This window comes from Rhinolophus sinicus, chromosome 7 (genome assembly GCF_057876585.1).
Source record: "Rhinolophus sinicus isolate RSI-liver-muscle chromosome 7, RSI-T2T, whole genome shotgun sequence".
Lineage (NCBI taxonomy): Eukaryota > Metazoa > Chordata > Mammalia > Chiroptera > Rhinolophidae > Rhinolophus > Rhinolophus sinicus.
The window spans coordinates 23611103-23633601 of NC_142507.1; the positions used below are offsets into that span (position 1 = coordinate 23611103).

At 41.4% G+C, this 22499-nt stretch overlaps 1 protein-coding gene across 11 annotated transcripts in view; it reads right to left on the reverse strand.

Moving 5' to 3' along the window:
* Nucleotides 1-22499, reverse strand: part of RGS20 (regulator of G protein signaling 20) — a 124069-nt gene that overhangs the window by 85004 nt on the left and 16566 nt on the right. Inside the window, exon 1 of one of the 11 annotated variants that reach the window (XM_019729828.3) lies at nucleotides 15576-15596. The exons of the other annotated variants lie outside the window; for them this stretch is intronic. The gene's annotated coding sequence lies outside the window, so the exon portion shown is untranslated. Of the gene's footprint in view, nucleotides 1-15575; nucleotides 15597-22499 lie in introns of those variants that run through there. 11 annotated transcript variants of the gene reach the window in all.

Consider the following 22499-nt stretch of genomic DNA (forward strand, 5'->3'; position numbering starts at 1 on the left):
AAACGATCAGGTCTTTGTTGCTGCTCTTTATTAGGAACAAAGCTCCTTTCCTCAGGAGCCACTTCTGTTCCTTTTTCTTTTGCTGCTTTCAGAGCTCCCACTGGCTGTGGTATGGAGGTGCATGAACAGAACGGGACATTCCAGGAATATTCTCTGTGCTGCAGCCTCAAGAGACACTCTCATTTCTTTGTTCTCTGCAGGAACACTTCTGAGTATTAGCATAATTTGCTCCTAATTTTACACCCCTTTGATCTTCCTGCTCTCTAAGTTTCCCCAGCCTGGGAAACCTTTTTCTAATATTATTCTTTCCTGGTTGCCGGTTGGTTTTTCACAGATATCATATTTAGTTATTTATTTTACACCATGACACTGCCTTCAGGGCAGCACCTCCAGGGTGTGCTCAACGGCAACTTGGGAGAGAGTTGAGTGTGAGCAGGTGTTTCTGTGAACATTTGTTCCTAAAGTTGGGTGCTCTCCTGTGGGTGGTGGTGAAGGAAGCTACGATCCAAGTCCCTTTCAGCCTATGTCTCTTGCTGCTGGCAGAACTGGAAGAAATAAGGGAACAGGCTGAGGAAGGGGAACTGTTAAAAAGTCCTTAAGTATGTGGGAGAGAGGTACCAACCTAGTGTGATGAACACCAAGCTTCCAGAACGTGAAGGGAGCTGTTTCTGAGGATGTTGCTTTAAGTCTGATTAATCCATAGGCTGCTCATTCTCTCATTCAAGAATCTACACGGTCACTTGTCTTATTAGGAAATCCACTTGTCATGCAGGGAGGCCTGCAGGGTCTCTGGTCCCGCTCCCCACATAACGCAGGATATGGTGAGGCCAAAAAGGAACACCCACGGAGCCATAGGTAGGGGAGTCATACCACTATATTCTCTCTGGCGGCACTATACTCTCACTGGAGGCTGGATCCACACTGTCCGCAAACCGCCATCCACGCTTGCCAGCCCAGCCACCATCTTCTTGCTAGCCCCCATTCTTCTCTCTTCTCTCTAGCGTAGCCACAGCAGTTATATTAGCGGCTAATTGGCTAACTGGCTACAGCTGACGGCCAATCACCACAGCTGACGGCCATCTACTACCCGAGCCAGCACTCCTCCACGTGAGGCCGAGAGCCTGTAAACTACTTTCTGGGGCTCTGCCCCCACACTCCACCCCTACAGGCTCTCGCCTCACAATCTACGCGACAAGCGTCTTCCGCAAGGGGACCTGTGCGAGGAGCCTGGAGGTGAACGCAACATCCTGGACACAGCCAGGCTCTCTGGGCACAGCCAGGGTTTCTCAGGGCACCACCAGTACTTCTGGGCACTGCCAGACTTCCTGGACTTCTTAGGGTACCACCTGTCTTCCCGGACACAGCCAGGGTTTCTCAGGGCACCACCAGGACTTCTGGGCACGGCCAGACTTCCTGGACTTCTTAGGGTACCACCTGTCTTCCCGGACACAGCCAGAGCTCTCAGGGCACTGCCACTCTCTGTGGGCACAGCCACACTTCCTGGACTCAGCCAGGGCTTTCAGGGCACTGCCACAGCCACACTTCCTGGACACAGCCAGGGCTCTCAGGGCACTGCCACTCTCTCTGGGAACAGCCCGACTTCCTGGGCACAGCCAGGGTATCTTCAGGGCTCAGCCAGACTTCCTGGGCTCAGCCAGGGCTCTCAAGGCACTGCCACTCTCTCTGGGAACAGCCCGACTTCCTGGGCACAGCCAGGGTATCTTCAGGGCTCAGCCAGACTTCCTGGACTCAGCCAGGGCTCTCAGGGCACTGCCACTCTCTGTGGGCACAGCCACACTTCCTGGACACAGCCAGGGCTCTCAGGGCACTGCCACTCTCTGTGGGCACAGCCACACTTCCTGGACACAGCCAGGGCTCTCAGGGCACTGCCACTCTCTCTGTGCCTCTCAGGGTACCCTGCTGGAACAACAGCGACTCACAATCAAGGTGCTTACATATTCTCAATGGCGGGTAGTCAAGACACAAAAGCAAATATCCCCCAGTTCCACTACATGGTGGTATGTTCCCAAATAAACAGCTAAGCTGTCCATTAAATTAGGGATGTAAGGCAATTCCCCATAGTCCATAGTCATTCAGCAGGGCTGTCCTGGGGGTGAGGGACAACATTGACCTCACCCTCATCTCCCACGGAGGACTCAGCAAGTGTTACCTCCTGGGACTATAAGTCCTGCATCTGGGCTGCCTGAGCAGGAACTTCCCCGGCCCACAGGGCTGCAATGACCTTCGCTTTCTCCGGCCTGTGCTGGTTGGGGAACAGTCCACATCTTTCCACCTCTCCACGGGGCTCCAACTCTCCAGCAGCTGCATGGCTTTTCCTGTGCTGGTGGGAGAAACGTCCACGTCCTCCCACCCCTCCACGGGGGTCCAGCTCTCCGGCAGCTGCTCCTCCTGGTCTTCCTCAGACTGGGTGTTCACACGCACAAACTGCTCCACCGTCCTTTGGAGAGCTTTGGCTGGCACCATACCCTGCTCGCTGCGCCATTTGTCATGCAGGGAGGCCTGCAGGGTCTCTGGTCCCGCTCCCCACATAACGCAGGATATGGTGAGGCCAAAAAGGAACACCCACGGAGCCATAGGTAGGGGAGTCATACCACTATATTCTCTCTGGCGGCACTATACTCTCACTGGAGGCTGGATCCACACTGTCCGCAAACCGCCATCCACGCTTGCCAGCCCAGCCACCATCTTCTTGCCAGCCCCCATTCTTCTCTCTTCTCTCTAGCGTAGCCACAGCAGTTATATTAGCGGCTAATGGCTCACTGGTTACAGCTGACGGCCAATCAGCCACAGCTGACGGCCATCTACTACCCGAGCCAGCACTCCTCCACGTGAGGCCGAGAGCCTGTAAACTACTTTCTGGGGCTCTGCCCCCACACCACTTCATGGACGGTGTAGATGCCTGACCACCGAAGTGTACACGTGAAGCTGAAGCTGAATAAAAGTGAATATCAACTATAATTATATATATATATATATATATATATATATATATATATATATATAGTCACAGGATGTGGAGTACAGCATGGGGAATAAAGTCAATGGAATTGTAACAGGTATACACAATGTCAGAGGGGCAGTAGATTGGGGGAGGGGATTATCACTTTGTGAGGGGTATAAATGTCTAGTGCATTGTTTTGTACACCTAAAACTATTTTTTTTTAAAAAGTTGTTGACAGTAAATCTTAAGCAATCTCATCACACACACAAAAGTTAACTATGTAAACTATGTGAGGTGATGGAGTGTGTGGGGGCAGAGCCCCAGAAAGTAGTTTCCAGGCTCTCGGCCTCACATAGACAGGTGCTGGCTCAGGTAGTAAATGGCCATCAATGTGATTGGATGGCCATCAGCTGTGGCTAGTTGGCCGTCAGCTATAACCAGTGAGCCATTGGCCACTAATATAACTGCTGTGGCTACGCTAGCAAAAAATGGGGGGCTGGCAAGAAGATGGCGGCTGAGCCTGCAAGCGGAGCAATGAGGGTTGAGAACTGTATGGCTCCTGTTTCCTGTTTCTCCAACCCAGCCGCCAGCGAGACTATAGTGGTATGACTCCCCCATCTATGGCTCCATGGGTGTTCCTTTTTGGCCTCACCATGTCCTGCGTTCTTATGTGGGGAGCGGGACCAGAGACCCCGCCGGGTCTCCCGCACGACAGAGTGTTAATTATCTCGATCTTGATAATCATTCTACAACGTATTTCAAATCATCCCGCTGTACACTTTAAATATGTGCAGTTATATTTGTCAGTTATTCCTCAATAAAGTTAAAAAAAAATCTACACAAAGAAGTTTGAAAAACAGCCCAATTGAAACCAGCTGATTTCACTGCTGAATTCTGCCTGGGTTTAGCTACTGACTTTGAAAATATCAACTGATGAATACAGCTTTCTTCAATCACATATTCCAAGGACAAACACCTGATCATCTATTGCAAATTAAGTCACAAACAGGCCCCAGGCCTCCCCAAAGCTTCTGCCTGTTATTAGCTGCTGGGAAATAAGCTGAATCTCAATCAACAGTGATGTTTCTATTTTGCTTAGTTGGATCCTGAAATAAGCCAATTTTAAGTTTGAGAAAATGCTGCCATGTTATCTGGTGGTGTAGTCATCACCAGAGAAAAGTCCAACTCACTCTAGCTCATGAAATATTAATGAAAATCTGGAATTACTTGTACTTACTTTCGCAGTCAAATAGACCAAAAATCAAATCAAAGCTGTATCTTCCACTTTATATGACACAGAAACTCCTGACAATTTTTAGTAGCTAGTGGATTTTAGTAGGAGATCTTAACCTTTCCTCTGTGCAAAACTGTGAGTTTTCAAAAACTTCTGTCAAGGGCGGCCAGGTGGCTCAGTTGGTTAGAGCATGAGCTCTGAACGACAAGGTTGCCGGTTCGATTCCCACATGGGCCAGTGAGCTGCGCCTTCCACAACTAGAATGAAGGCAAGGAGCTGCTGCTGAGCTTCTGGGTGGGTGGCTGGACAGCTCGGTTAGAGTGCGAGCTCTTAACAACAAGGTTGCCAGTTCAGTTCCCACATGGGATGGTGGGCTGCACCCCTGCAACTAAAGATTGAAAATGGCAACTGGACTTGGAGCTGAGCTATGCCCTCCACAACTAGATTGAAGGACAACAACTTGGAGCTGACAGGCCCTGGAGAAACACACTGTTCCCCAATATTCCCCAATAAAATTAAACAAACAAAAAACTTCTGTCTTTTGGTTTTATTGTCTGAATAATTTGAGGGCTATTTTAGAAAAAGCTGGTTCATTATTCTGGTAGGGGAAGTCAACCTAAACTTAACAATAACAATGCACTTTTTATAATTATAATTACTTCCAGATGGATCTTACCCTTTAAGTATGTTACCATCTGTTTTTCAGTGACAGTGAATGGAAATCTTTAATCTTTTGTTTATATAGCTATTGCCATGTGTGTAACTTAAGCCACCAAAGGTTTTAAGACTATAATGGTAATGTCTTTCTCTTCTCTTCTGCTGTTACTAAATAAACAGATTGTATAACTCAATTTCTACAATTGCCTTTGGGAAATATTAGAAATAAGGAGAGAGTATGATCTGAAGGAAATTAATAGATTATGCATGTTTTTACTTGTTCTTGCTTTTTAAAATAATTTTTAAATTACAATTGACATGCAACATTATATTAGTTTCAGGTGTACAACATAGCAATTAGACATTTATATAATTTACAAAGTGATCACCTCGACAAGTCTAGTACACATCAAAGTTTCAAATCCTCATTTTTGATTGGTTCTAATATCTTACTGGTTCCCATTAATCAATGAATTAAATAAATTCTCTGAGATATGTTCATTTTATATTTGTACATGTAAGATAAATTTTCTTTGTTTAATAAAGGCAAGGCAGCTGGCCCTCTCTTCCTCTGAGGGTAAATCCTTAAAAACATAATAGGCTCAACACTTCGGTCAGGAACTTGTTTTTTTCTTAACACTAACTAACACTTAGGAGCATTTTGTAACTATTGATTGAAATCTTTATCAGGGGACTTCCTATTCCGGGAGACTATGGGAATTCCTCAACGTTATTGCAGATGGGTGCATTCCCAAGGTTAACATAGCTCAGGGGCACCTCTGAAAGTACTAAAATCTGTGGGGCTGCTTTAGTAAATCTTGAAATTGGTAAACAATGTGTTGGGCAGCCATTAACAGTTTGCATGATAATTTCTGCCAGCTTTTTCAGTGTTTCAGCAGAAAATAGGCTCTCTAATAAGAATTTCTCAGCAATCATTACAAATTACAGAAAAAAACAGGACAAAATATTTGCAACATGGGAAATTAATGTCTAAAATCGAACGATCATTTTCCTGGATAAGCTTACCCATTTGCTCCCTTTTTCTATCTTGGTAAGCAGAGTTACTATCTATCCAGTTGTCTAAGAAAGCTTGAAGTTACGTGGTAACTTCTCCTCTTTCATTTCTGATTTTGTTTATTTGTGTCTTTTCTCTTTTGATCTTAGTAAATCTAGCCAAGGGTTTGTCAATTTTATTAATCTTTTCAAAGAACCAGCTCTCTGTTGCATTAATTTTTTTCTATTGTCTTTTTGTTCCTATTTCATTCAGTTCTGCTCTGATTTTTATTTTTCCTTTCCTTCTGCTGACTTTGGGTTTCATTTATTCTTCTCTTTTTAGTTCTTCAAGGTGTAATATGAGGTTATTTATCTGGGATTTTTCTTATTTCTTGAGATAGGCTTGTAATGATATAAATTTCCCTCTTATTATTGCTTTAGCTACCGCTTTGGAAGGCAGGTGGAGGTTCCTCAAAAAATTAAGAATAGAATTGTCATATAACTCAGCAATCCCTCTCCTGGGTTGTCATGCAGGGTCTCAGCTCCCGCTCCCCACATAAAAACGCAGGATATGGTGAGGCCAAAAAGGAACACCCAAGGAGCCATAGATAGGGGAGTCATACCACTATATTCTCGCTGGAGGCTGGGTTAGGGACACAGAAAACAGGATCCACACAATCTGCAACCTGTGGTCCACTTTTCTGCCAACCAACCTAATTTGTTAACTGCAATCCGCCATGCTAACTGCAATCCGCACGTCTCTGCAATCCGCAATTCTCACAATCCACATTCCGCTCTTACTAGCCCCCATTTTCTGCTAGCGTAGCCACAGCAGTTATATTAGTGGCCAATGGCTCACTGGTTACAGCTGATGGCCAATTAGCCACAGCTGATGGCCATCTACTACCCAAGCCAGCACCTTTCCCCGTGAGGCCGAGAGCCTGGAAACCGCACTCCTGGCTCTGTCCCCACATGCGTATATACCCAAAAATCTGAAAACATTTATCCATAAACATTGTCATGCAGGGTCTCAGCTCCTGCTCCCCACACACGAACGCAGGATTTGGTGAGGCCAAAAAGGAACAACAATGGAGCCATAGATGGGGGAGTCACACCACTATATTCTTGATAGTGGCTGGTAGAAACACAAAAGCAAACATCCACCAGTACCCCATCGAGGGGTCTTCCTGTGTCCCAGTCTCGCAGGCAAGACACAGGAAGTAGAATCAACAAAATCCACAATGTAATTCGCTTGCTAACCACACTCGCCAGCCACAATCCGCTGTTGGCTTCTCTGCCAGCCAACCAACCACACCCTACCATAGCCACGACAGTTATAGTAGTGGCTAATGGCTAACTGGTTACAGGTACTGGCCACCCAGCCACAGTGGATGGCCATCTACTAACCGAGCCAGTACCTTTCCATGTGAGGCTGAAAACTGCTTTCTGGTACTCTGTCTGCAGAAACATATACGAGGTCTGACAATTAAGTTCACGAACTCACCCTAGAAAAAGTGCTACATACCTCATTACTGAATATCAATACAGTCACCTGTGAAGTACTCCCCTTAGGAAGCTATGCACTGATGCCAGTGCCTAATCCACCCTAAAAGTAATTTTGGAACTCTTTCTGGAATGGCCATCGGAACTGTCATTGTATTACCCTTGATGTCCTGAAAGTCATCAAAATGCCTTCCTTTCAATATTTCCTTTATCTTTGCGTGAAGAAAGAAGTCACTGGGGGCCAGATCAGATGAGAGGGGAGGGTGTTCCAATACAGTTATTTGTTTACTGCCTAAAAACTCCCTCACTGACAGTGCCGTTTGAGCTGGTGCATTGTCGTTATGCAAGAGCCATGAATTGTTGGTGAAAAGTTCAGGTCATCTAACTTTTTCACGCAGCCTTTTCAGCACTTCCAAATAGTAAACTTGGTTAACTGTTTGACCAGTTGGTACAAATTCATAATGAATGATATGTCTGATATCAAAAAAGGTTAGCAACATCGTTGAAACAAGTTCACAAACTTAATTGCCAGTCCTCATATGTGTTCTGATATTCATTGAAGCTTTATTTATGGTGGCCAAGACATGGAAAAAACCAGTGTCCTTCAATAGATGATTGGATAAAGAAGATGTGGTATACTACTCTGTCATAAGAAAAGATGAAATAGTGCCATTTGCGACGAAATGGATGGATCTTGAGATTATTATGCTAAGCAAAAAAAGTCATACAGAAAAAGTCGAGAACCATATGGTTTCACTGATTTATGGAATATAAAACTGAAAGCAACAAAGGAAAATGGCAAACAAATAAAGAAACAAAAACCCATAGACACACAGAATAGTTTAGTGGTTACCAGAGGGTAAGCAGGGAGGGCGGTGGTAGATGAGGGTAAACAGCGTCAAATATATGGTGATGGAAGGAGAACTGACTCTGGGTGGTGAACACAGAATGTCATATACAAATGCTGTATTACAGAATTGTCCAATTGAAACCTATGTGATTTTAGTAACCATTGTCATCCCAACAAATTTTAATTAAAAAACGATAGAAAGAAAGAAAGAAAAGAAGGAAGGAAGGAAGGAAGGAAGGAAGGAAGGAAGGAAGGAAGGAAGGAAGGAAGGAAGGAAGAAAGCAAGCTTGAAATTACCCTCAGCTCCACCCACTTCCACCTCATGGCAAAACCAAGTGAAGTCTATCTCCCAGGATGTCTTTTTTTTTTTTCTTTTTTTTTTTTTTATTAAATTTATTGGGGTGACAATTGTTAGTAAAATTACATAGATTTCAGGTGTACAATTCTGTATTACATCATCTATAAATCCCATTGTGTGTTCATCACCCAGAGTCAGTTCTCCTTCCATCACCATATATTCGATCCCCCTTACCCTCATCTCCCACCCCCCACCCCCCGCCCCCCTTACCCTCTGGCAACCACTAAACTATTGTCTGTGTCTATGAGTTTCTGTTTCTCATTTGTTTGTCTTGTTCTTTTGTTGTTTTTGGTTTATATACCACATATCAGTGAAATCACATGGTTCTCTGCTTTTTCTGTCTGACTTGTTTTGCTCAGCATTACTCTCTCAAGATCCATCCATGTTGTCACAAATGTTCCTATATCATCTTTTCTTACAGCCGAATAGTATTCCATTGTGTATATATACCACAACTTCTTTATCCATTCATCTATCGAAGGACATTTTGGTTGTTTCCATGTCTTGGCCACCGTAAACAAAGCTGCAATGAACATTGGAGCACACGTGTCTTTATCTCTAAATGTTTTCAGATTTTTTGGGTAGATACCCAGGATGTCTTTTATGTCTATCCCCCACTCTTTCTCCATGTGCCATGGTCTTAATCGACATCTCAGGCCTTGGATCATGAAGAAAGTCTCCACATCAATACTCTGCGTCCATTCTTGTCGTGGATCACTAGAAAAAGGGTAACATTCTGGAAGGAGCTACTGTATTTCCCCAAAAATAAGACCTAACTGAAAAAGGAGCCCTAACATGATTTTTCAGGATGCTTATAAGCCCTTCCCCAAAAATAAGCCCCAGTTAAGATCATCAGCCAGACGGATGCATTTAGTACGTCCGTTGCAACACATGACGGACGTATTGAATTATAAAATAATAATATTAATATATAATTAAATATAAATAATATTGATATTAATACTTAAAATAAATGGTAATATAAACTATAATTCAGTATTTTTAAATACCCATGCAGGTGCCTTTGACGAGAGGTAAACGATATGTAAACAGATGAACTCGAGACTTATTGCCGAATGACCAACTGGAGTACAGACACAACGCACGAATAACGTGCGCACTTAATACTGAATGGACATGGTTGTGTCTAATATGAATCTTCATAATTCAATATGTCATGTGTTGTAATGGATGTATTTAATGCACTCGTGTGAAACAAAGATATGTTTTCTGAACTCTGGTGCCTGCAATTTTTCGTCGCTTTTGTGTGTACCATCATTCTTAACTGTTATCATTTTTGTTGCTACTCCTGACTTGTAAGTCTTTCATTAACACTTGATTTAGCGGAAGATTTAAAAGGAATAATATTTTGACCCCCAGACAAGATGACTGCAAAAAGAAAGAGCTATTCCATCGAGTAGAAGAAAGGAATAGTGGAGGTCTTCTGGGGCAAGAATCTCACAGCTTTCTGCAAGAGAAGTTGGATCTCCGAATGGATTTCCATTCACTGTCACTGAAAATGGTGAGCAAAGTACGATAACCTCAGTCAACAGGTGGACGAGGGAAATGCTAGAAGCACAAGTGTGGATCAGGTAGGCAACCATTATTTCCTGAGCTGGAAGACATCTTCTGTGAATGGATTGCTGACAGGAGAGCAAAGGCTTTGGTTGTGCACAGGGCTGATATTCAAGCACTTGCCCTTGCAACAGCACCACAGTTAGAAATATCTCCAGAAGTCAGAATAGTGCTTACCCTTGATGAGGTTTCTGGGAGCTTCTAATGTGCTGTTGCACAATATGGGTGCTGGTTACACAGGTGTGTTGTTTGTGAAGTTGTATCAAACCACATGTATATGTACTTTTTTTATTTGTACAGTATAACTTTAAAGAGCACTAAAATGAAAACAGAAATGGCTAGAAGGAGACATGATAATGGAAGAAGGGTGGACAGAAATTTTATGTTTATCGGAATGCCTGTCCCCTGCCAGGGCATTCGACTTTGTAAGCCTCACAAGGAACACGAGGCAGGTGAACAACTCACCTGGGAAGTCGTTACAGCTCTAACAGCATGCACATCAGACTCCAGATGGTGCTTGTATCTTCTCTCCTATTTGTGCTTCTTTGTGATTCAAATCTAACTCTAAGGTATTTTTTTGTTCTTTCAATGTTTCTGACACTTGTGTCAAAGAATTGGGAAGCACTATGGAAGAGGAACTTTTAAAAAAATATAATAGTGATTGAGATGGTGTCTGTTTCATGCAGAAATCCTACAAATGATTTGCATAAATCTGGAATTTAATAAGCACAACCGCGGTCTTTCAAAAGACTTTGATATTCTCCAGTATTCTTGGATATTGTCAACAAGACATTGTGAAAAATGGTAAAGGGGATATGTTTTTAACAGCCTTCCTGGCTGCTTTATTTCATAGTTTCTCAAATGTTGAAAATATGCCAAGTCTTTGATGACATCCGGAGGATTAGGTAAAGAATGACCCAATTATAAATCTAGGGTAAAAAGATTAAAAATATGACTTTTGTTTGTTTTCAAATTGTTTTCCTGTTGAACTGGTCACAGATGTTTATTAAGTGTCACCTGTACCAGTCAGTGTTGCAGGCCCAGGGCCTACAGGGCTGAGTTAGACATCTTCTGCCAAGGGTTTATGTTTTAGTAAAAGTAACAGACAAAAATCATAAAAACAAATACGTAAGAGAACTTCGGGTCTGAGAAGTGCTACAAAGATGGCAAAATAGTTGATACACTAGAGCATGATGAAGGGAGGGTACCACTACAGTTAGTGGCCAGGAAAGGTCTCTGAGAAGGGGACACCTGAGGTGAGACCAATGATATGGCGGTGGGCAAACAAAAATGTGGGGGATGAGGCTTCTAAGAAGGAACTGAAAATTCAAATGAGATTGACATGTTTCTGGAACATGATGGAAGTGTGGTAAATGAGGAAGAGACGGAGGGAGCTGAGGACACGTGAGTGTCAGGGAGATGAGAATGGGTGGGAGGCCTCAGAGACCAGCAAAATTATGGAAGAAAGAACCAGAGTGAGTGAGCCTGAGGGAAGAGAGGTGCGGGTCACAGGTAGGGGTTTGAGGATGAGATTTCCGAGGAGGTACAGTTGGTAATGGCTGACTCTAGGGGATGGTCATGTAAGTAAGGGCTGACATGTAGTAAAGGAATAGATTTATGGAGCTGAGAAATCAAGGAGCACAGGTTATTTACAAGGATGTTGAAGAAATCAAGAAAGATGACAGGAACAATACTGGAGAGGAACTGATGACCCACATGCTAGTCTTCTATATGAGGGCCAGGGACCAGAGGGTGAGCAGATGACTGAAAGGAGCAGTACCCTGTTTCCCTGAAAATAAGACCTACCCGGACAATCAGCTCTGATGCGTCTTTTGGAGCAAAAATTAATATAAGACCCGATATTATATTATATTACATTGCGTTGTATTGTATTACATCACATCACATCATATTATATTATACCCAGTCTTATTTTAATATAAAATATAAAATAATAAATTTAATATAAAATAAGACAGGGTCTTATATTAATTTTTGCTCCAAAAGACGCATTAGAGCTGATTGTCTGGCTAGGTTTTATTTTCGGGGAAACACAGTAGCAGGGGTTCAGTCTAAGAACATGCATTCAAAAGAAGCGGGTTTTTTTTTAATTGTGGCAAATTTACATAACATAAAATTTATAGTTTTAACCATTTTAGTGTATAGTTCAGTGACATTAAGTACATTTACACAGTTGTATAAACATCACTACCATCTTCAGAACTTTTTCATCTTCTCCAATTGAAACTCTGTACCTGTTAAATCCTAACTCCCCCCAACCCCTGGCAACCACCATTTTACTTTCTATCTCTATGAATTTGACTATTCCAGGTACCTCAAATAAGTGGAATCATATAATATTTGTCCTTTTGTGACTAGTGTATTTCACTTAGAATAATGTCTTCAAGATTCATCCATGTTGTGGCACATGTTGGAACTTAAGAGGTAGGGTTTTTCAGAAAAGAGAGGAAGGAAATATTTGGAAGTGGCAACAGAGAGCAAAGAGACATCTACCTTCTAAAAATGGAAGTAAGTGGTGGAATTTCAGCAGAAAAATGTCTCCAATTACCAGGGCTGTGGGGGAAGCACTCTCCTCAAAGAGTAGCCAGATTTTAGTGAGAGATGAAAGGAAAAGGGACATTAAGAGACAATTGTGAAGAATTAGTGTGATTTGCTGACAGAGTTCCGGAGTGCATAGTGGAATGGAGATAGAGGGGCATCCAATGAAATCAGATCTTGAGATGAGCATCCCTGAGGTGACCATGAACTGACCAGGATCAGAGAAGTCTAGTGGGAATATAAGGTTTATTTGGAGGAGTTCTGCAGGTCAGGCTTGCCTTCTAGCCCACAGCTGGTACTAACAGAGAATCATTGAAAAATAATGAGCAGTTGATCAAGAATTTCAAGAAGTCTGTGTAGTAGCCTATGTCATATAGGAAAGGGATCATAAGGTTTCAAGTCAGAGGTCCCCATCCGTTCTGACCTTGGTCACTTGTGAGGCCTGGACCAAACTACTTCAGTTTTCTAAGCCTCCATTTCTTCATTTATGTAATATTCACTATCTTGAGATTTGTTAAAAGTAGTAAATGAAAGAATGTATATAAAGGTCTCTGAAAACCAATCAAGTGCTACTCCAATGCTATTGTTACTATTTTAACTTAGTACTTTTTGATGATAGTTAATGTAAAAAATAGAATAAATACTATGGAAAATCATTAAATTGTACTTTAAGATCATAAACAAATCAATCCTATACCTTTGTGTCTATGTTGAAACAGACAGGTCCCCACTTATCCACACGCAGACATCTGGCACCTCTACCATTCACAAACCTAGAAGTAAACTAAAATACCTCCAAATGTGTGAAAGCAGGGACAAAAATAGCTAAGAAAAGGTGTGTATGTAAAGACTAGAGAAGAGGTATGTAGATTTGTTAGCTTGTCAACCAGAGCAAAAGACTATTTTGCATTTTCACTTGGGAAGCATGAGGAACACCTCCTGGCGGACTGAGCTGGAAGAGTCTGGGTCCAGCCCTTACTTTTCCACCGTTGGGCTCTGGACCTCAGCAATGGGCCACCTCCCTGGGCCTCAATTTTTTCATCTGCAAACTGAAGGAGCAAAATGACCACTAACCTTTTCTTTTAAGATGCTGTTATTACGTGGGTGAACCATACAAACATGGCTAAGTGAAAAAAGCCAGATGTAAAAGGCCAAATATTGTATGATTCCATTTGTATGAAATGTCCAAAATAGAAAACTTGTAGAAACAGAAAATGAATCAGTGGTTATTAGAGGCTGTGAAAGAAAAGGGCTTGGTGGGTGACAGAAGCAGTGTTCGGTTTCCCCTTGCTGTGATGAAAATATTCTAAAATGGATTATGGTGATAGTTACACACTCTGAATATGCTAGAAGCTATGGAACTGTACACTTTAAATGGGTGGACTGTATCTCAAAAAAATGGTTTTAAAATGCTGTTAATTTACTTTAAAGGCAGCATGATGGACTGGTACGCTGGACATGAATTCACTTCTGTCCCTAACTTGGTGACTTTACATAAGTCATTTGCCTGCACCGGACTTCTGTTGGCCAAGTCATTTCCCCTTTCTGTTTTATAAAGTTGGTTTTAATTAGATATTGTTAATTTTGTTTGGTATGACAAAAGTATTCTATGACTTAAAGCTGAGACACATTAGAAAAGGAAAGAAAAAATACCCAAGGAAGAAGAGGAAAAAAAGATAAAAGACAGTGGGGAATAGCAGCTGTGGTGAGAGCAGCAACCAACATGAGGACCACAGGCATTGAGGTGATATGGAGGATACAAGAGCATCGTATGTCCCTTGAGTGTAGTCAGTGTGGGGACAAAATGCCCAACTCCTGAACGAAATGCCACATCATAGCACAGAACTATGTATAGTTCTTAATATTTAGCAGAAATGTTAAAATGTGTATTTGAAAAAATAGCTGCCACAAAAATGCTTTCCCTGCACATCACTTTCAGTGGGAAATTCAGATGAAGATACCAGTCTTATTACGTCGCATTTCAGTGCGCTCCGTTACAGACACAGGTTAGTGCAAAGATCAGGAATGCAAACTTTCCTTGGTTAAAAGCACCTGAAGTGCTCTTAGGCCAGATAACTATTATATTCATAGTCTTTCCTGCATTCACCAGTGGGTTCCCAAAGTGCATCCAGAGAAACAGAAAGGCATAAAGCTTAACTAATTACATTTCAGGTTTTATTTAACAGATGAAGAAGTGCAATAAATGCCCCATCAACACTTACTGTGTTCAGTCTGGTGCATATTCATATCTATCTCTGGTTTTGAAACCTAAATAAATCTAGAGCTCAGAGGGTACTGTGTATTATGCGTGCTTCAATATAACCCTAAGTATGTGAACTGCAATTTGGTGTGAATTTAAATCCTCTACAAATCCACACTTCTATGAAAGTACCTGAAGTTAGGGTGAAAGCAATAGAGCATTGAAAATGCAGCCAGTTTCTTCTTTAGTTCTGAAGTGATACAAGGAACATATCCTCCCAAGGAAAAAAAAGATAAAGCTCCTTCTGTGCTCCCCTAATCCCCACCCATATTTCTACATACACCTGAATCCCCTTTAATACTAGGACAGGGTCTGGGAACATCTGATATCCTCAGATACATTTCTGGAGGTGAGGGAGTTTCCTCGACCTAGAACAGTTCTCCAAATTAACAATGCAGAGAGGAATGCATCATCATCATCATCATCATCATCATCATCATCACCACCATCATCATCATCATCACCATCATCACCACCATCACCACCATCACCATCATCACCAACATCATCATCACCATCATCATCATCATCATCATCATCGTCACCACCACCACCACCACCACCACCACCACTGTTCCCTAGGCCAGCCAGGGAAGTTGCAGCTAGGGGGAAGCAGGGAGTCACCTGGTGGTATGAGGGGAGGAGGTATTCCAGCCCTGCTGAGGGAGGGGGCTTCAAGGGCTGGCCTGGAGTGGACACTGTCAAGATCTTTCGGCAAGCAGAGGCTCCTGTAATGACAAGAGCACCTGTTACCTTTGCATCATGCGCCCAGACACACCTTGTACCTATCAGCCACTCTGCCATTCAGAAGGGCCTTTACAAAATAACTAAAAGTGGGCTGGTCATTCATACACTGGGTCCCTTTGATGGAATGCAGTAAGAAGTGCAAGCACCACCCAAAAGTGGTCTGGTCAAGCCATTGAACTTAAGTCTGTTCAAGCCTTTGTATCTAACATCCAGTTTGCAGGAATTTAGGGAATAGAAGAACAAGTTAACATCATGAAGAAGCAAATAAATTCAGGATGTAGGACAATCCATGGGGCAATAGATCCAGTTTCTTCCACAAGTTAGTACATGAAAAAGAAGATGGAGAGTAGAGGAAGCAGTTACATAAAGAGACTGAGGAGAAAGAATGTAATGTGGTTAGTACTATGGACTGAATTAATTGTTGAAGTCCATATGAATCCATATGTTGAAGTCTTAATCCTCAAACTTCAGAATATGACCATATTTGGAGATTGGGTCTTTCAAGAGGTGATTAAGTTAAAAATGAGGCCATTAGGGTGGGGTCTTAATACAATCTGACTGACATCCTTATAAGAAGAGGAAATTTGGATGCACAAAAATACCTGGGACATACACACACAGAAAGAAGACCATGTGAGCACACAGTGAGAAGACAGCTATCTATAAGCCAATGAGAGGGGCCTTAGGAGAAACCAAACCTGCTGACACCTTGACTTTGAACTTCTAACTTCCAGATTGTGAGAAAATAAAATTTCTGTTGCTTAAACCACCCAGTCTGTGGCATTTTGTTATGGCAGCCCTAGGAAACTAATATAGTTAGGTATTAAATGATGCTGGAATATTGTTAATTTTGTTGGGTATGACAAAGGTATTGTTATTATATGGTTATTATATTTTAAGTGTGCTTATCATAAGGTTATTGTCATACAGGGTATCATGTGGGGTCTCTGGTCCTGCTCCCCACATAAGAACACAGGACATGGTGAGGCCAAAAAGGAACACCCACGGAGCAATAGATAGGGGAGTCATACCACTATATTCTCGCTGGTGGCTTGGATAGAGACACAGAGAGCAGGAGCCACACGATCTGCAACCTGCCGACCACTTCTCTGCCAACCAACCAACCCCTTACTAACTGCAATCCACCGTGCTAACTGCAATCCACGCTTGCCAGCCACCATCTTCTTGCTAGCCCCCATTTTGTGCTAGCGTAGCCACGGCAGTTATATTAGTGGCCAATGGCTCACTGGTTACAGCTGACGGCCAACTAGCCACAGCTGATGGCCATGCAATCACAGTTGATGGCCATTTACTACCTGAGTGAGCACCTTTCCGTGTGAGGCTGAGAGCCTGGAAATTGCACTCCTGGTTCTGTCCCCACAGTTATTATGTTTCTTAAAAGTGTTTTTATTTTATTTTAACTGTCTTTAATGAATGACAGTTGTGATGATGCTTCCTATCATTGCCCCTAAATCATTAGCTGGTACTATGGAAACTCTCATGGACAAGGCATTCTTGTTTGATCACAAGCGAGAGTAGGAACTCACCCAGTGCTTCAGAAGCCCCCTCCACTCTGGTCCAATCTACTGGGGCTCTCCTAACTCACTCAGTTTATGCTGGGCACAAATGTTACAGAAATTAGACCTGGATGGATATTTGCTGGTTGAAGGACTTCTTTTCCACCAATTACAACAGATGGGTTATTAAATGTGTTAATGTACATGCAAAGTAAGGATACTAAAAACGTACAAAAAGGTGTGTTCATTAGTAACTAACGAGTCTTCTCTACTCCATCTAGGTCTGTCTAGGCAAATTTTTCCTTTTTATCTCTTTTCTCACAAATTCTACTTTTCCCCATAGAAAATTCTCCTTGATTCCCTAGCAGATAAGTAGCGTTGGCTCCTCAAACTTTGCCTTATGTTTATTATTAGTTAGAATTTTTGGTCTTGTGATGATGATCCTATTATAAATTATACAAAATAGCAAGTTCCCATCCTATTTAAAGCATTTAAGCTATAAGTAATTTGAATCCCTGAAAGCCTCTGGCATTTGAGCTTTTTTATATACAAAAGCTTTGTGCATATTATTTCCCTCTTCATTAATGTATTTGGGGCTCGTTGATTGCATTAAGTTTCCTGTTAAAATGAAATGCTGAATTTAGAATGGTGGATACCAAAAGAAACCTTAAGTTAGATTCTTTGGTTTTATTTCTTATTGGAGATTATCTTTAATTGGATTATTTGTCTGTCTTTCTGATATTTTCTTTCCCTTGGGAGTACACTATTTCTCTAAGAAATAACATTGTTATTGGTTAAAATTCATATTTAGTTTCATACAGATTATTCCCTATAAGAACCTAGTAATACTCCACACTTGCATTTAGGTTATAGATGAGAGGTAGGCAAACATTTTCTGTAAAGGACTAGAGAGTAAATACCTCCATTAATACTATTCAACTCTGCCTCTATTAGTACAAAAGCAGTCACATACATCAGTAAATGAGAGAGTGTGGCTATGTTCCACTATGTCCAATAAACCTTTATGGACACTGAAACTTGAATTTTGTAAAATGTCCATGGGCCATGAAGTATTATTTTTTATCCCTCCCAATAATTAAAACATGTAAAAGTCGAGCTACTGTGTCGATGAGCACATGACGGTTCTGGGAGGAGGGTGTAACCAGAGGGGTGGGGACGCTCCATGCCCCTCCTCCCATACCTTGCTCTATGCATCTCCTCCATTGGTCTGTTGCTGAGTTACTGACCTCCCCCAGGGAAGAAGGAATCCTGCCAGCAGACTGCCTTTGATTTGAACTGCAATTCTTCCCAGAATCCCCAGCCTGCTGGCCTACCCCATCAAGATGTTGGATTTGCCACAATTATGTGAGCCAATTCCTCAAAACAAATCTTTCTCTATAATAAATACATACATACATACATAAATAAATAAATAAATATAAAAGCTATTCTTAGTGCACAGGCCATACAAAAACAGGCAGTGGTCTGGATTTGGTCCATGTGCCTTAGTGTGCTGACCTCTATAATAAATATTATATACAGAAACTCTCAATAGATTATTTACAATTTTAGAAAATGAAATACAGATTCAAGGATAGTAACATCCCATTGATGATGGTAAAGAATTTCCCACCATAGCCTCCTGAATATTGAGTATACCACAGTGCAGCAAGCTACGTATAATAAACACTCTAAGAAATTCACATTTCTTCCTATAGCCCACGCTGATTCCTTCATTTCAAAACATGTCAATCCAATTACCTATATGCTGCCACATATGGAGCTCTCATTGATATCTCAGAGTTTTGGGTCTAAAATGGACACTTGAGACTCTGCTCCAGCCCCCTCTGTTTCTTCTCCAGTCTTCTCTAAGTCCACACATGGTGCCCACATCCTAAAAGTCACCTCAATTCCTCTTACTGCATCTCATTAGCAAGCTTGCCGGATCTCCAGAGTGGATGTTGCTGGATGTGCTCACTTCTCTGTAACTCCATTGCCCTCCCAGCTCAGTCTGTCACCATTTCTTGCCTGGATTGCTACAATGAGCTCTCAATCCATCCCCTTTTACTCCATTCCCCACAGATTTCCCACTACAGTGACAGAGTGGAGTAGTTGCAATAGAGCCCATTATGGCCTACAAAACCTAACATATTTACTGATTTAACAGAACCCAGATTTTGTTAGTCCATTGTGGCCTTCAATGTTAATCCACGACACTAGAACAGAATTTATTCTTTATCAGAGCCTGCTTTCTCCACTAACAGTTTTCGGCTAATGCAGTTTCCTTTTTGTCTACATGAGCAAATGCAGTAGAAATCACACCTTACTCACATTTAATTTGTGAAATTATTCTGTGCAGCAGATTGAAAGATCCCATTTTATCAACAGGGAAACTCAGACTCAGAGAGGTTGTGTGATATGCCCAATGTCTGAAAGTCAGCCCCCCAAAAGACTTGAATCTAGATCAGTGGCTCCACACTCAGGTCCATCTACCACCCCATGGTGCCTTGCTCTCACAGCTGTGCACAGGCCACAATTAGACAGACTTGGGCTGCTGCTAATTAGAATGGCCTAATAGAAACCCTAGTGCATCATCACCTTGGTTCCATACTGCCTAAGTGTTCCCAAGACAGTCCTCTGGGGGCTGGGTTGACGGAATGTTTTTGTCTGCTTGTTCCTAGGTCATGTGTGAGAGAATCTCTGTTCGAGGTTTTGGTTTTCTACAAATTGCACCAAAATATCTACTGAATTTTGAAGAATTAAAATGTTTAATATACTGCAATACAGCAAGCTACATATCATAAATAGCATGAGGTTTGCATTTTGTATTATCTGTAGGGAACTGTAACTATTTAATAATGTGTCTGTGTGTGTGTGTGTGTGTATGTGATAACATAAGGCAGTTACATATAGAGATTTGGGAAGAAAACCTCTACCCTAAAGGATAATTAAAAAAAACTCATAGAGGCCTGGTTTCAATTAAAATATAATTATATGTAATCTCCTGATTCTCAAAATAAATTTGAAAAATTTTGACAAATATATGCCCTATCTACATTACTATTCATAATTTTAACACCTTCATGATTTTGAATTTATCATTAAAAGATAAGGAAAATAAATAAAGCCTTTTGTTTAGTTTGTGACATTTCTTTTACATGTCCAAGGTGAACTTTTCACTGTATTAGATAATTTTGCCTTTTTTTACCTCTTTGTACCCTTTCATTCACCCTCTTTTTACCCAAATTTATTCGACAAGTCTAGTCAGATGTTCAGATGTTTTTGTTAATAAGTACTTTGTTTTACCAAAAGAGCAGCACAGTCTAACACGTCATTTAAAGTGCCAGAAGTGACTTAATTTCTTCAGCAAAAATTTAGCTCTAGTGAGAATTTGATAAATTCCAGGTTGCTGCATAACTAGATCCCATAATATTGTGCCTTGACTTAAATCTGCCCACAAACTGTAAGGAGTGTGGTATTCTCAGAATATGGAGGTTAGAACAGTGAAACTGACTCTCATCACTCTAAACAAGTAAAGACTGAGGTACGTCTGTCGCCTCAGGGACACAGACCTGAAGCACGGTCCCACTCTGAAGAGGCCCGAGTGCTCTAGACGCACTGAACTGCCTCCAAGATTACTATTTAGAATAGAATCTTATATTTAGACTTATATTTAGAGTAGATTTTAACTGTTTCAATACATTAGTGCAGTCTTTTTAAACTTATTGGGGTGACAATTGTTAGTAAAATTACATACATTTCAGGTGTACAATTCTGTATTACATCATCTATAAATCCCATTGTGTGTTCACCACCCAGAGTCAGTTCTCCTTCCATCACCATATATTTGATCCCCCTTACCCTCATCTCCAACCCCCCAATCCCCTTACTTTATGGTAACCACTAAACTATGGTCTGTGTCTATGAGTTTTTGTTTCTCATTTGTTTGTCTTGTTCTTTTGTTGTTTTTGGTTTATATACCACATATCAGTGAAATCATACAATTCTTTGCTTTTTCTGTCTGACTTACTTTGCTTAGCATTATACTCTCAAGATCCATCCATGTTGTCACAAATGTTCCCATATCATCTTTTCTTACCGCCGAATAGTATTCCATTGTGCATATATATCACAACTTCTTTATCCATTCATCTATCGAAGGACATTTTGGTTGTTTCCATGTCTTGGCCACCGTAAACAAAGCTGCAGTGAACATTGGAGCACACACGTCTTTATGGATAAATGTTTTCAGATTTTTTGGGTAGATACCCAGGAGACAGATTGCTGGGTCATATGGTAATTCTATTCATAATTTTTTCAGGAACCTCCACACTGCCTTCCATAATGGCTGCACCAGTCTGCATTCCCACCAACAGTGTATGAGGGTTCCTTTTTCTCCACAGCCTCTCCAACACTTGTTACTTTTTGTCTTCAGGATGACAGCCAATCTGATTGGGGTGAGGTGATATCTCACTGTGGTTTTTATTTGTATTTCTCTGATGATTAGTGATGTTGAGCATTTTTTCATATGTCTATTTGCCATTTCTATGTCCTCCTTGGAGAAATGTCTCTTCAGGTCCTCTGCCCATTTTTCAATTGGGTTGTTTGTTTTTTGTTGTTGAGTTGCATGAGTTCCTTGTATATTTTGGATATTAGCCCCTTATCGGAGGCACTGTTTGCAAAAATCTTCTCCCATTCAGTTGGTCGCCTCTTTATTTTGTCAATGGTTTCTTTTGCTGTGCAGAAGCTTTTAAGTTTCATATAGTTCCATTCATTTATTTTAGCTTTTACTTCCCTTGCCTTTGGAGTCAAATTCATAAATGCTCTTTAAATCCAAGGTCCATAAGTTTAGTACCTATGTTTTCTTCTATGCAGTTTATTGTGTCAGGTCTTATGCTTAAGTCTTTGATCCATTTTGAATTAATTTTGGTACATGGTGACAAATAGCAGTCCAGTTTCATTCTTTTGCATGTGGCTTTCCAATACTGCCAGTACCATTTATTGAAGAGGCTCTTTCCTCCATTGTATGTTTTTTGCTTCTTTATCAAAAATTATCTGTCCATATTTATGTGGTTTTATTTCTGGGATCTCAAATCTATTCCATTGGTCTATATGGCTGTTTTTCTGCCAATACCATGCTATTTGGATTACTGTAGCCCTGTAGTACAAGCTAAAGTCAGGGAGTGTGATACCTCCAGTATTGTTCTTTTTTCTTAAGATTGCTTTGGCTATTTGGGGTCTTTTGTGTTTCAAACAAATCTGATGATTTTTTGTTCTATTTCTT